At 37.5% G+C, this 13,730-nt stretch overlaps 1 long non-coding RNA gene across 1 annotated transcript in view; it reads left to right on the forward strand.

Annotated features, from left to right (window-relative positions):
- The first annotated feature begins 353 nt into the window (after nt 1-353).
- LOC121819209 (uncharacterized) overlaps nt 354-13,730 on the forward strand; it is a 45,150-nt gene continuing 31,773 nt past the window's right edge. The window contains exon 1 of the long non-coding RNA XR_006059446.2: nt 354-1,536. This is a non-coding gene — a long non-coding RNA (uncharacterized LOC121819209). The remainder of the gene's footprint in view (nt 1,537-13,730) is intronic.

Genomic DNA, 13,730 nt, shown 5'->3' on the forward strand with positions numbered 1-13,730 from the left:
AATCCCAAAGAAAGGCAATGCAAAAGAATGCTCAAACTACCACACAATTGCACTCATCTCACACGCTAGTAAAGTAATGCTCAAAATTCTCCAAGCCAGGCTTCAGCAATACGTGAACCTTGAACTCCCTGATGTTCAAGCTGGTTTTAGAAAAGGCAGAGGAACCAGAGATCAAATTGCCAACATCTGCTGGATCAGGGAAAAAGCAAGAGAGTTCCAGAAAAACATCCATTTCTGCTTTATTGACTATGCCAAAGACTTTGACTGTGTGGATCACAATAAACTGTGGAAAATTCTGAAAGAGATGGGAATACAGATCACCTGACCTGCCTCTTGAATCTGTATGCAGGTCAGGAAGCAACAGTTAGAACTGGACATGGAACAACACACTGGTTCCAAATAGGAAAAGGAGTACATCAAGGCTGTATATTGTCACCCTGCTTATTTAACTTCTATGCAGAGTACATCATGAGAAACGCTAGACTGGAAGAAACACAAGCTGGAATCAAGATTGCCAGGAGAAATATCAGTCACCTCGGATATGCAGATGACACCACCCTTATGGCAGAAAGTGAAGAGGAACTAAAAAGCCTCTTGATGAAAGTGAAAGAGGAGAGTGAAAAAGTTGGCTTAAAGCTCAACATTCAGAAAACGAAGATCATGGCATCTGGTCCCATCACTTCATGGTAAATAGATGGGGAAACAGTAGAAACAGTGTCAGACTTTATTTTGGGGGGCTCCAAAATTACTGTAGATGGTGACTGCAGCCATGAAATTAAAAGACGCTTACTGCTTGGAAGAAAAGTTATGACCAACCTAGATAGCATATTCAAAAGCAGAGACATGATTTTGCCCACTAAGCTCCATCTAGTCAAGGCGATGGTCTTTCCAGAAGTCATGTATGGATATGAGAGTTGGACTGTGAAGAAGGCTGAACACTGAAGAATTGATGCTTTTGAACTGTGGTGTTGGAGAAGACTCTTGAGAGTCCCTTGGACTGCAAAGAGATCCAACTAGTCCATTCTGAAGGAGATCAACCCTGGGATTTCTTTGGAAGGTATGATGCTAAAGCTGAAACTCCAGTACTTTGGCCGCCTCATGCGAAGGGTTGACTCATTGGAAAAGACTCTGATGCTGGGAGGGATTGGGGGAAGGAAGAGAAGGGGACGACCTAGGATGAGATGGCTGGGTAGCATCACTGACACGATGGACGTGAGTGTGAGTGAACTCTGGGAGTTGCTGATGGACAGAGAGGCCTGGCGTGCTGCGATTTTGGGGTCGCAGAGAGTCAGACATGATTGAGTGACTGAACTGACCTGAACTGAACTGATAATGACTTAGAGAAAGTTTCAGGAGAAGACAGCATTTGCTATTTATTCTATAAATATTCTTTATTAAAGAATTTCCTGAGGAGATATTCTGACCATTTTCTCTCTTTTTTTTTTTTTTTTGACCATTTTCAATATTGGATTGGTTGAGGCGAAAACCAGAGCAGACTTGGAAGTGGATTGATGGAATGCTATACAACCAGGATTGGTAAGTCCTGAGTATATAACTGACACACCTGAAACTGGGGCTTAGAACCTTTCCCATCATGGAGAGATTTGAGTTATAATCCATACACACCGTTCTCCTAGAAGTTTCCCTTTGATGGAGAAAAAATGAGCCCAGGAAACAAAATGGCAACACAAGATATTATACAAATTATTTAATGCCTATAATATTCCAAATAATGCTTCATATAATCATGTACCATCCAATCTGTACAGAAACTGTGAAAGGTGTAATATGTATTGTTCCATAATAATACAGGTGAAAGAAAAATCAGTTTTCAAAGATGTTAAATAATTAGAATATTATGCAAAGTTTAAAATATACTTGGCAATAGATCCTTCCCTTCTTCATCATATAGATTATTGATATTTTGAGTGTCTAAGGGCTTCCTTGGTAGCTCAGCTGGTAAAGAATCCACCTGCAATGCAGGAGACCCCAGTTCGATTAGTGGGTTGGGAAGATCACCTGGAGAAGAGATAGGCTATCCACTCCAGTATTCTCGGGCTTCCTTTGTGGCTCAGAAGGCAAAAAATCTGCCTACAAGTGTGGAAGAGCTGGGTTTGATTCCTGGGTTGGGAAGATCCCCTGGAGAAGGGAATGGCTACCCACTCCAGTATTTTGGTCAGGAGAATTCCATGGACCATACCGTTTATAAAGCTATGTTTTAGGACAGGCAAAACATATGAATTCAGTTTGCTTTATATTCAAATAATATGATGTTGGGTTAGAATAAGATCTGAGAGCAGACAATAATTTTCTTCAGTATCCACTCATTCTGTGGCCCCCTTTTTTTCCCCTTTGTGTTTTGTTTCAGGTTTAAAATAATTGGGATTGGTGAATGTGCCTATTTACACAAAACTGTGTACAGTACCCATTTAGTTAGAAAATAGATTTGCAGCAAACCAGACATATGCACATCAAAAAGTTAAGACGCCCTAGATTTAACATATTTTACATAAAATGTAATTTTTATTCCTTCAGAAATAAATATATTAATATAAATGTACATGAAATTCATGCTTAGAAATGTTCATTGATATTTCACTCAAAACCTCTAAGTCCATTTTTATAAATCTGTTAGATTCTTGGCATTCAAGATATATACGCCACAGTGTATTTAAAAGTTCCAAATTGCTTTTAGAATCAAATCTGATAGGAAATACATTAAAATATGTATGAAAATTTTAGATGCCATTTCAAGAGATTTAATAATATGAATTGACTAATGTCATTCAAAATTGCTTGTTTTGTTAAGTAAGAATTCTGATATTTTTACTGTTAATTTCATTATCAGTCCTAGTTGATTTTCTTTTAGTTTTGCAATATTTGCATAACTTCATGAGATTCACTCATGAGTAATGTAGTGTAGTTCAACACAAGAATAGTGCATAACATGTTGACTTACTCGTTGAGTGAATCTCTTTTACACACTGAACACATAGAAGAAAAGATGAAACAATAATAAAAAGATTTCACATTCAGACTGTCATGTGACAGAATCAAGGTGATGAGTAAACAATTCTGAACTTGCAGAGTGCTATTTGTGAATGCCAAGGACCTATTTTGCGATGGACATCATGAATAGTACAAATTTGGGAGGGGGGGTGCAGATAGGTGAGGAAGTGATTTAAACCTTGCTGCGCAAACTGCTCCCTGTATGAGAAAATAGATATCATCTTCATGTTTACTCAAGGTTAACCATATCTCTTTGTAAAACATTGTTTTCTTGAAATAATTGTGAAATCTGTGTTCTGCATCCTATGGGTGCTTCATGTATACTCATTGATAGAAATTTAAATAGTTGTAAAAAGAGAACACATACTGGACTTGTAAGAATTTAGGAAAATAACTTAGCAGAGTCTCATTGTTGCATCTTCTGTTATCGACCATATCAATTTCCATCTTTCTAAGCTCTCTTCTCACCCTCATTCTCATTTTGTTCTCCTCTGTGTTCTCTCCTCGTTCCCATTGTTTATAAATGTTTGTTTGATTATTTCAGTCTCAACATGAATAGGGGAAAGAACCATACAGAGTCACATAAAAGATAAAAAGAGAAAATCTCTTTCCTAATTAAAACCAAGCATTGTATGGTTCCTTAGAAAACTCAGGACTTTGTTCTTAAGGTCTTAATTTTAACAGCTGGTGCTGTATTATTACTTAATTGTTCTCCTGTATCAGGAGTAAATAAAATTATTTTAATTGAAAACTAGAATAGAATAAATGGGACAAGAAACTTAGCATTGCCTATAATTTGTTTAGAAAAGCAGACACTGAATAGACGAACCCTCAAACATTGAATTACCAAACAGTGTAAGAACTACCATATCAAATGGATATGAAGTATGCAAGGTTCACTGGTAGCACAACAAAGAAAGTGTCCAAAATTTGAGAAAGAGGTGCCTAGAGAAGATATTTTTTAATTGACAAGTTTCGAAAGTGGAGATATTCAAGGAAGAACATTTTCAGGAAAAACACTGGCAGCAGAGTGAAAAGCATATATGAGGATAGCAAATGCTACAAAATAGAGAAGCTATAATTGTCTGGAAGCACCAGAATGGGAGAGGAAAGAATAAGATTTGGAGCTGAGAGAGGGGGTCAGGGAGGGAAGAAGAGAGGGAAGGAGACCCAGGGCCAGATTCAGGGGGAATTATTTGCTATACTAACTGAAGTAGTGAAGTTTGGAACTGATGCTCTAAACTTCTAGTACCTTTAGGTTATTTCTCTAAAGATACTAGATACTTGATGGGTCAAGAAATTATCTGAAAGTCTTTTCAATTGATTGAAAGAAGAAATGATAAGAGCAGTGTCAGAAATTGTGGTAGGAAGAATAGAGAAGAGTGAAGTGACTCAGAAACTCTTTCAGAGATAAACTCCCAGAAAATATCAGACAATGAGATGAAGAATAGATGTTAAAAAAAAATAATAAATTCCATGTTTCCCTTTAGGAAGTCAATCAGAGGAACAGTGGGGTTACTAACTGACACAGCAGGAAAAGGATATTTTGGAATTACTGAATTTTAGGAGGTGGCAGAATTCCAGGGGGAAATGCTTCACAGGAAGTGGGATGTACAGTTCTAGAATTCAGGAGAGAGTCTGGGCTGGTATGTGACTCGGATGCAGACAGAGGTGCACAGACCTCAGGTGTAAGCTCACATGACAAAAAGAGGAAAAGTGTGTGGTGGCAAAGATGACAATTATCTGCCCAGTGAAAACATCATTTGCTTCTATAGTACTTATTGTTTTTTAGGTGAAGTTTAAGGTCATTTTGGTTTGGTCAGAGAGCTGAATCTGGGCCTCTGAGAGCACCAGTGCAGCAACAGTTTAACTTCAGACACATAAATCTGTTCACACATATTTGCAGAAGCACAAAATGAGAACGATGCATATTTTCTAGGATATAGATGCTGCAATACTCACATATTAGACCTGTAAGCCTTCTAATACTGGAGTGTCCAAAATCAAATAGAAAAACACACTGTTTCAAGTTATAATTTAAAAAATTATATGGTCATTGTATCAGCCTTCTCTAACAATAGAGTAACAATGTCAAAAAATCCCTTTGTATGACTCATGGCTTTATGGGACCTAATGCTCTTTCATTACTTAGTGACTTAGATTTTTTCAAAGACTGCCCTAAGTGTATGAATTAGTATTAAAATAAAGTTGTTACTTTGTAAAAACAAATTGAGAGTTTTGGTGTTTTTTTAATAAAGTCACAAATATTCTCTCACATGTCCACTGGGGGCAATAATAGATAAATATGGTTAGGATTGGACATTTAATTTCTCAAATTATGAGAAGCCAACTTCTAAGCGTGAAAACTTTTTTATCCTTGATTATAATTTTTATTATACTTTAATGCATATGCATGTAAATATAAAGATACACATGTATATATGTATTATATACTAATAAGCATAAACAAAGCAGGAAAGTAACATGCTAATTTTTACAGTGATTAATGGGAAACCCAAAGTGTTCAACACTACTGAATATAAATGGAGAAAAATGAGAAATATAACTTCATCATTGCATGAGGGTGAACACGTGACACTGCATTTGACTTGAGAGGAATCACTTAGGAGAAGGAAATGGCAGTCCCCTCCAGTATTCTTGCCTGGAGAACCACATGCAGCTTGGTGTGCTGCAGTCCATGGGGTCACAAAGAGTCAGACAGGATTTAAGTGACTCAACAGCAAGAGTTGTTAATAAATCTTCAAACCTTATCATTCAATTTGCTGAAAAAAAAAAAGAGGTCTCACTTGGAAATGGGAATATGAACTCCATTAATATGTGATATCTATGGACATATGTTCCCAGAATAGTAAGTCAATACTTATGGGTAGCTTACTAGTAAGATTTTAGTTATTGATTCTCTTATCTTCTTGGAGTTGTGTTTTTGGTGTGATCTAAGACTCTTGAGAGTCCCTTGGACTGCAAGCAGATCTAACCAGTCCATTCTGAAGGAGATCGGCCCTGGGATTTCTTTGGAAGGAATGATGCTAAAGCTGAAACTCCAGTACTTTGGCCACCTCATGTGAAGAGATGACTCATTGGAAAAGTCTCTGATGCTGGGAGGGATTGGGGGCAGGAGGAGAAGGGGATGACAGAGGATGAGATGGCTGGATGGCATCACTGACTCAATGGATGTGAGTCTGAGTGAACTCCGGGAGTTGGTGATGGACAGGGAGGCCTGGCGTGCTGCAATTCATGGGGACGCAAAGAGTCGGACACGACTGAGCGACTGAACTGAACTGAACTGAAGACAATACTTAGACTGCAGTGCAGAAGACCCTGGTTCAATTCCTGGGTGGAGAAGATCTGCTGGAGAATGGATAGGCTGCCTACTCCAGTATTTTCAGGTTTCCCTTGTGGCTCAGCTGGTAAAGAATTCGCCCACAATGCGGGAGACCTGGGTTCAATCCCTGGGTTGGGAAGATCCTTGGAGAAGGGAAAGACTACCCACTCAAGCATTCTGTCCTGGAGATTTCCATGGACTGTATAATCCATGGGGTCACAGAGTCAGACAGCAAAGAGTCGGATGGACAGCAAAGAGTCTGACAGACAACAAACAAAGAGTCGGACAGCAAAGAGTCGGACACAACTGAGTGACTTTCATTTTCTTTCCAAGGCAATACTCAACGTGCAGACTAATTCTTTCATATTTTATTATTTTTTTATTTTTTTTACCATTTTAATTTTTTATTTTTTAAATTTTAAAATCTTTAATTCTTACATGCATTCCCAAACATGAACCCCCCTCCCACCTCCCTCCCCATAACATCTTTCTGGGTCATCCCCATGAACCAGCCCCAAGCATGCTGCATCCTGCGTCAGACATAGACTGGCGATTCAATTCAAATGATAGTATACATGTTAGAATGTCATTCTCTCAAATCATCCCACCCTCTCCCTCTCCCTCTGAGTCCAAAAGTCCGTTATACACATCTGTGTCTCTTTCACTGTCTTGCATACAGGGTCGTCATTGCCATCTTCCTAAATTCCATATATATGTGTTAGTATACTGTATTGGTGTTTTTCTTTCTGGCTTACTTCACTCTGTATAATCGGCTCCAGTTTCATCCATCTCATCAGAACTGATTCAAATGAATTCTTTTTAACGGCTGAGTAATACTCCATTGTGTATATGTACCACAGCTTTCTTATCCATTCATCTGCTGATGGACATCTAGGTTGTTTCCATGTCCTGGCTATTATAAACAGTGCTGCGATGAACATTGGGGTACATGTGTCTCTTTCAATTCTGGTTTCCTCGGTGTGTATTCCCAGAAGTGGGATTTCTGGGTCATAAGGTAGTTCTATTTGCAATTTTTTAAGGAATCTCCACACTGTTCTCCAAAGTGGCTGTACTAGTAACATTTACATCAAAATCAGTGTTTCAAAAATCACTGAAACAAGAGATCCTCAGATCTCTTAATCTTTCTCCTCTTCCCTTCAATTGTAACGTTTATCATTTTTTTTGACATTTCTCAAATGTTCATGTTAATAAAACGGTACATATTTTTGCACTTATTATACTAAGTAAGCATGGCTTTATGCTCTTTGCATTTAAATTTTTTGAGTTGAACATTTTATATTTCTTTCCCTACAAAGCTATAATTATTTCTGTTTATACATATGAATTTGAAATAAAATTTTAAAATTTTTTTATAATCTTTAAATTTTGTTGTTAATGGATCCAAGATCTTAAAATAGTTCTGTTGGTGAATTTAAAGTCAATCAGCAAACATTAGTAATCTCTCAGCTCCAAGCCTCTTGGTTAAAAGCACAAACAAGCAAGAAACCTGGAAATTTTTATTTATTAGTCTGTAAATCTAACACTGATATTTATTAAAAAAGAAAAATAAAAAACCAGCAGTGACTTTATTTCTCTGTATGCAGGTTTTGTTTATCAAAACTAGGGGAAGCTCTGCCTAACTAGTAAAAATGATGCTGGGGAACATGTAGCAAATACATACTTGATAACATAAAAAGTTGGAGAAGGCAATGGCACCCCACTCCAGTACTACTGCCTGGAAACTCCCATGGACAGAGGAGCGTGGTGGGCTGCCGTCTATGGGGTCACACAGAGTCGGACACGACTGATGTGACTTAGCAGCAGTAGCAGCAGCAACATAAAAAGTACTTATCTACCAGTATGAATCACACATCTTGTTCGCACAATGATGAGGATTATTCACTTTACAGAGTTTACAGCACATGAAGAAATATGAATAATTAAACAATGGTTAAGAAAAAAAAAAGATTTTAAATGTTAAGATTAAAATCAGCACAGGGAACTACGAAAATATATATGAAATCCTTACAGTTTAGCCTGGAGTGGACAATAGTCACAGAAGTATTTTCTTGCAAATGACATTTCACTGGTGACCTGAAAAATAAGGAAGAGTTGAACAGAAGAGTGAGAAAGGGAACAGTGTTTGTTGAGCTGAGGCAAACATATGATTAGATTAGAGGCAAAAGACAGCATGCCACATTTGAGGAACTGAAACAGGATTAGTGTGCTTGCATCATTACCAGCATGGAGCTGGGGGAGGAATAAAGAGTGGCTGGAGAAGTTGGTGAAAGGTTTAAACAGTGAAAAGCCACTGAAGGAAATTAGGTAGTGAGTAATGTGGGGGATGTGAGGTTCAAAGAATCTAAACCATGATGACAACTTGGAGAATGGACTGCAGCAGACAGAAAAGCTAGAGCAATAATCGAAGATGACTGGGTGATTAATAAAGTCTGTATAGAGACAGACTCCAGAAATAATCCTGTGATAAAATTGACAGGGTTTAAATGAATTTTTGAATATTGAGAGAGAGAAGAAGGAAGAAGTCGTGGTTGACTCCAAAAGTTCTGGCTTGAACTAGAGTGAGCATGTTGCTACCAATCCACTAAGCTAATCTGTTTAAGTTCATTAGTTGACGGGTCTTGAGATGTAGATGTATACAGAGATGTCCAATGGGCAATCCTCTATAATAAGGTCTGGGCTAGAAGTATGGGTTTGGGAGTGGTCAATGAATTGGGGAGACTGTGGCTGACATATACACCCTTGTCTAGTAGATCAGTCGTGTCCGACTCTTTTGTGACCCCAAGGACTGTAGCCTGCCAGGCTGCTCCATCCATGGGGTTTCAAAGGCAAGAATACTGGACTGGATTTTCTCTAGGGGATCTTCCTGACCCAGCGGTCAAATCTGCATGTATTGAAGGCAAATTCTTTATGACAGAGCTACCAGGGAAGCCCCAACATATACACACAACTACATATAAAATTAGTTGTTTTATATGTATAACTGATAAGAATCTGCTGTATAGAACAAGGAACTCTACTTAATACTCTGTAATGACCTGTATGTAAAAAGACTCTTTAAAAAAAGAATGAGTATATGTATAACTCTAAGTGTGGTGTTGGAGAAGACTCTTGAGAGTCCCTTGGACTGCAAGATCAAACCAGTTAATCCTAAAGGAAATCTGTCCTGAATATTCACTGGAAGGACTGATGATAAAGCTGAAACTCTAGCCACATGATGCAAAGTACTGACTCACTGGAAAAGATCATGACGCTGGGAAACATTGAAGGCAGGAGGAGAAGGGGATGACAGAAGATGAGACGGTTGTATAGCATCACTGACTTGATGGACATAAGTTTGAGCAAGCTTTGGGAGTTGGTGATGAACAGGGTAGCCTGACATGCCTCAGTCCATGGGGTCACAAAGAGTCGGACATGACTGAGCAACTGAACTGAACTGAACTGAACTGATAACTGATTCACTTTGCTGTACACTTGAAACTAGCACATTGTAAATCAACTACATGTCAATAAAAATTATCTAAAAATAAAATAAATTGATAGCAATTGAAGTTATAGACTGGATGAGTTCAGCCAATATTTTCATGTAATAGAGGACCCTCAAGAACTCTGAGGAATATCATTATTTAAGAGATCAGACGAGAGAATAGATGTTGCAGAAAATACTGAGGAGGAATAGTTGGAGAGGTAGAGAGAATTTCAAGAAAACTTTGCATCATAGATGCTAAAGTTAAAAAATATTTCAAAAATGAATGCCGGGTCAACAATGAGCAACACTGCTGAGAGATAAAGTGAAAGTAAACAGTCCTGACTGTATTTTGTCAAAAGTGTGGAGAGAACACTTCAGTGCAATAGTAGGAAAAGCAGAAACTACATTATAGAATGTGGACCGAGAAACAGAAAGAGGAAGGCAAGCATAAAAATTTGTAGGAAATTTGACTTAAAAGGGATGAGGAAAACTGGGTGGAAACCAAAAGACGCATGTGGTTAATGAACAATTTTCTTGTAAAGGAAGGCATAAGAAGAGAGAGGGTAAAGAAGACAGAATCAAGGAAGGGATCTCCTTGAAAAAAATTAAGTGGATGCAATCCTGACCATAGACTTGGAGATCTGATTTAGATAGAAAGAAGTGTGGCTTTTTTTTTTTTTTTTTTTTTGGAAATGGAGAGAAAAAAAGTGACAGACAAGACACAGACAAACGTGTAGATTCAATGGTAGAAAATTCGAAAATGTAATATCCAGTGGCTTGTCTTTGAAAAAGTAAAATCTTTTCCATTAATGGTGAAAGCAAGGTGTAGGAAGAGAATTCTTGAGGAGACAAAGCAGTAGTTTCTGTCTGAAACAGCTAGTATCGTTCATGAGAGATGACTATGAAAATGTCATTTCAGTCCTCAGGTAGAGTCAAGAACTCAAGGCTGATTGCCTTGATGGGTAGTGACCCACATCCACACTATTATCAGCACTATCACATAATATTTGTTGTAGAAACAAAGTGTTTCCACAAAAATGTATAATTTTTTTAAACAGGAAGATTTATACCTGTGATCAATTCAGAGGTCATTGTGTGTAGATGAAGGAATGACACCTTGACAAATCCAGTAATTCTGAATGAGGCACTTTTCAGAAAAAAAAAAAAAAAAACAACACCCCTTCTTTGTTATTAAGGCACAAGCATCATCTTCAATCTCATCAAGAACTTGAAATCTATAGAGGAAAACGCAACATGCTAGTGACTGCCATGAAAGCTGGACTCTTTCCCAGACATCTGTTCTCACTCTGCTAAAAGCACAACTCTCTGTATTCTGTGCTTTCTCTCTTCTTGGGAAGAGTGTACTCTCCAATCTGGAGGTGTGAGACATTGCAATATTTAGAGAGCAAATGCACATTAAAAGCAATTTATTTAATGAAGGAGTTCCTCCAAATAGTTTTCTAACCTAAACAGTCATTTGTAAATATCATTACTATGTGGAATTAAAATGAAAATTAAAATGTAAGAAACATTGGTTTCCCAATCCATTCCATCATGTGAAAACTAAAGATTTTAGGAGACTACTAGGATCTGCATGTTTGTATCACCCCAAAATTCATATGTTAAAATCCTAACCTCAAAATGATATATTAGGAATTAGGACCTTTGAGAGATGCTTAAGTCATGAGGGTGGAACCTTCACGAATGCGATTCTTTCCTTACAAAGGAGGTTCTAGACAGATCTCGAGCCCCTTCCACTATGTGAGAACATGTTGAGAAGGCTCTGGCTGCAAACCAAGAAGAATCCTCTTAACAAAACAGGATCATTCAGGTACTTTTATCTTGGAATCCCACACTCCAGAACTGTGGGAAATACATTTCTGTTGCTTATAAGCTACCCAGCCTGTGGTATTTTGTTATAGGAGCCAGAATAAAATGACACTTTTCAAAAATCTTTTTTCACTGTTTGCAATGAGCCTCTTTGCTTCTACAAAAGATCAACCCCCTTTTAAAATTTGTAAACTCACATAGACACCTCAACAAGAACATTTCTGTAAATGCCGGTGTATAAGGATATACCCAGATTCTTTATCCTTAACGTAAAAGAAGGAAACTTCCCCTAAATTCTGTTTTCCATGATGTTCAAAACAACTTTTCCTGTCTTAAACAAATAAGCTGCAAAATATCTTAGAAATCAGAAAATACACAAAGAATCAGATTAGCAAATTAATAATTCTAAGCAAGTTTACATTTGGGTGGCAGAGCATCACATTCTATATGAAAAATATAATGGTAGAAGGAGTGGATATATGTAGAACTGATTCACTTTGCTATACACCTGAAGCTAATGCTGCTGCTGGTGGTGGTGGTGCTGCTGCTGCTAAGTCACTTCAGTCGTGTCCAACGCTTTGCTACCCCATAGACAGCAGCCCACCAGGCTCCTCCATCCATGGGATTTTCCAAGCAAGAGTACGGCAGTGGGTGCCATCACCTTCTCTGTCTGAAGCTAATAGGACATGTTAAATCAATTATACATACTCCAACAAAACTTAAAAATAAAATATTTAAAAAATAAAAAAGGGTCATGCTGATTTTCTAGTAAAAATATGCTGGGAGATAGCCATTAAAAATAATCAACGATAAATTTTTTAAGTTAATTTAGTGTGGAGGGTGTACAGAAATTGCGGTATATGTGAGTACAGAGTATGAATTTTAACAAAAGATATTGTAAATAGTCTCTGGTTAAGAATATTCGTTTGCTGGGTGACTTTCTTCTTTTGAGCAATTTTTACTTCCCCTCAGCCAACCTGATAAGGCTGCTGTATCACTCTCGAACATCTCTATTTTCTTTCTTCATTTCCTCCACATCACATCTCTTTAAGAGATACCACAACATTTCAAATTTTTAAGTAGTTAAATCAACTTTTAATGATCCCCCAAGCCTTGATAATGAGAGTAGAAGTTTTTGCCCTGGGCACTCCAAACCTGCCTGTGTTTTGAGGATTAGCACAGAATCCCCGAAGATTCAGTACTCTCTACCCATAGAATTTAAACAGAAATGAATGAGGTACATAAAATAGATACAGATATTGTTTATTGGGATAATAGAATTTGAAAAGAGTCAAATAGTTGTCTGTTGTGTTACATATAACTTCTTCCTTAATATTTCTCAGTTATTGGGGTGGGGAAGCTACCTTTGTGAAAGCTCCACCGTCATGATTTAAGCATCTCTCAAAGGTCCTATTTCTTAATATATCATGGTGTATTAATACATCGTGGTTAGGATTTTAACACATGAATTTTTGGGTAATACAAACATGCAGATCATAGCAGTCTTCTAAGATCTTTATTTTGCTGTGAGAGAGGAGATATATGTATACATGTGACCATTTCATGCTGTGCTACAGCAAGAGCTAACGCATCATTGTAAAGCAGTTGTACTCCAATTAAAAAAAAATAAGAATTATTCTGTAAACCTCTTTTCTGAAGAAATATGTAATAAGAATTTAAATTTAGAGAATTTTGCATTGATTATGATTTTCCATTTATACCTCTAGCATTATCTGTAAGCTAAAAGAAAGCAGAATATATGAAAATAAATTAGTTTAGGAGTCTGTTTCTCTAAGGCAAATTTCCTGATCATTTACACACTAACAAAGATTAAAGTCTTCAATCTGTAGGAACAAGTTGGCTCCCTGCAGGTTCAGGCAGCCCCCAGTAGGGATTGGCTGTTGAACTATTAAATTCCCCCAAAAGTACTCCAATGCCAGGTGATGCAGTGTTAAATAATCTGCCTACTAATGAAGGAGATGCAAGAGACTCTGGTTTAATCCCTGGGCTGGGGAGATCCTCTGGAGTGTAACCCACTTCAGGACTCCTGCCTGGAAAATT

Source organism: Ovis aries, chromosome 3, assembly GCF_016772045.2.
Source record: "Ovis aries strain OAR_USU_Benz2616 breed Rambouillet chromosome 3, ARS-UI_Ramb_v3.0, whole genome shotgun sequence".
NCBI lineage: Eukaryota > Metazoa > Chordata > Mammalia > Artiodactyla > Bovidae > Ovis > Ovis aries.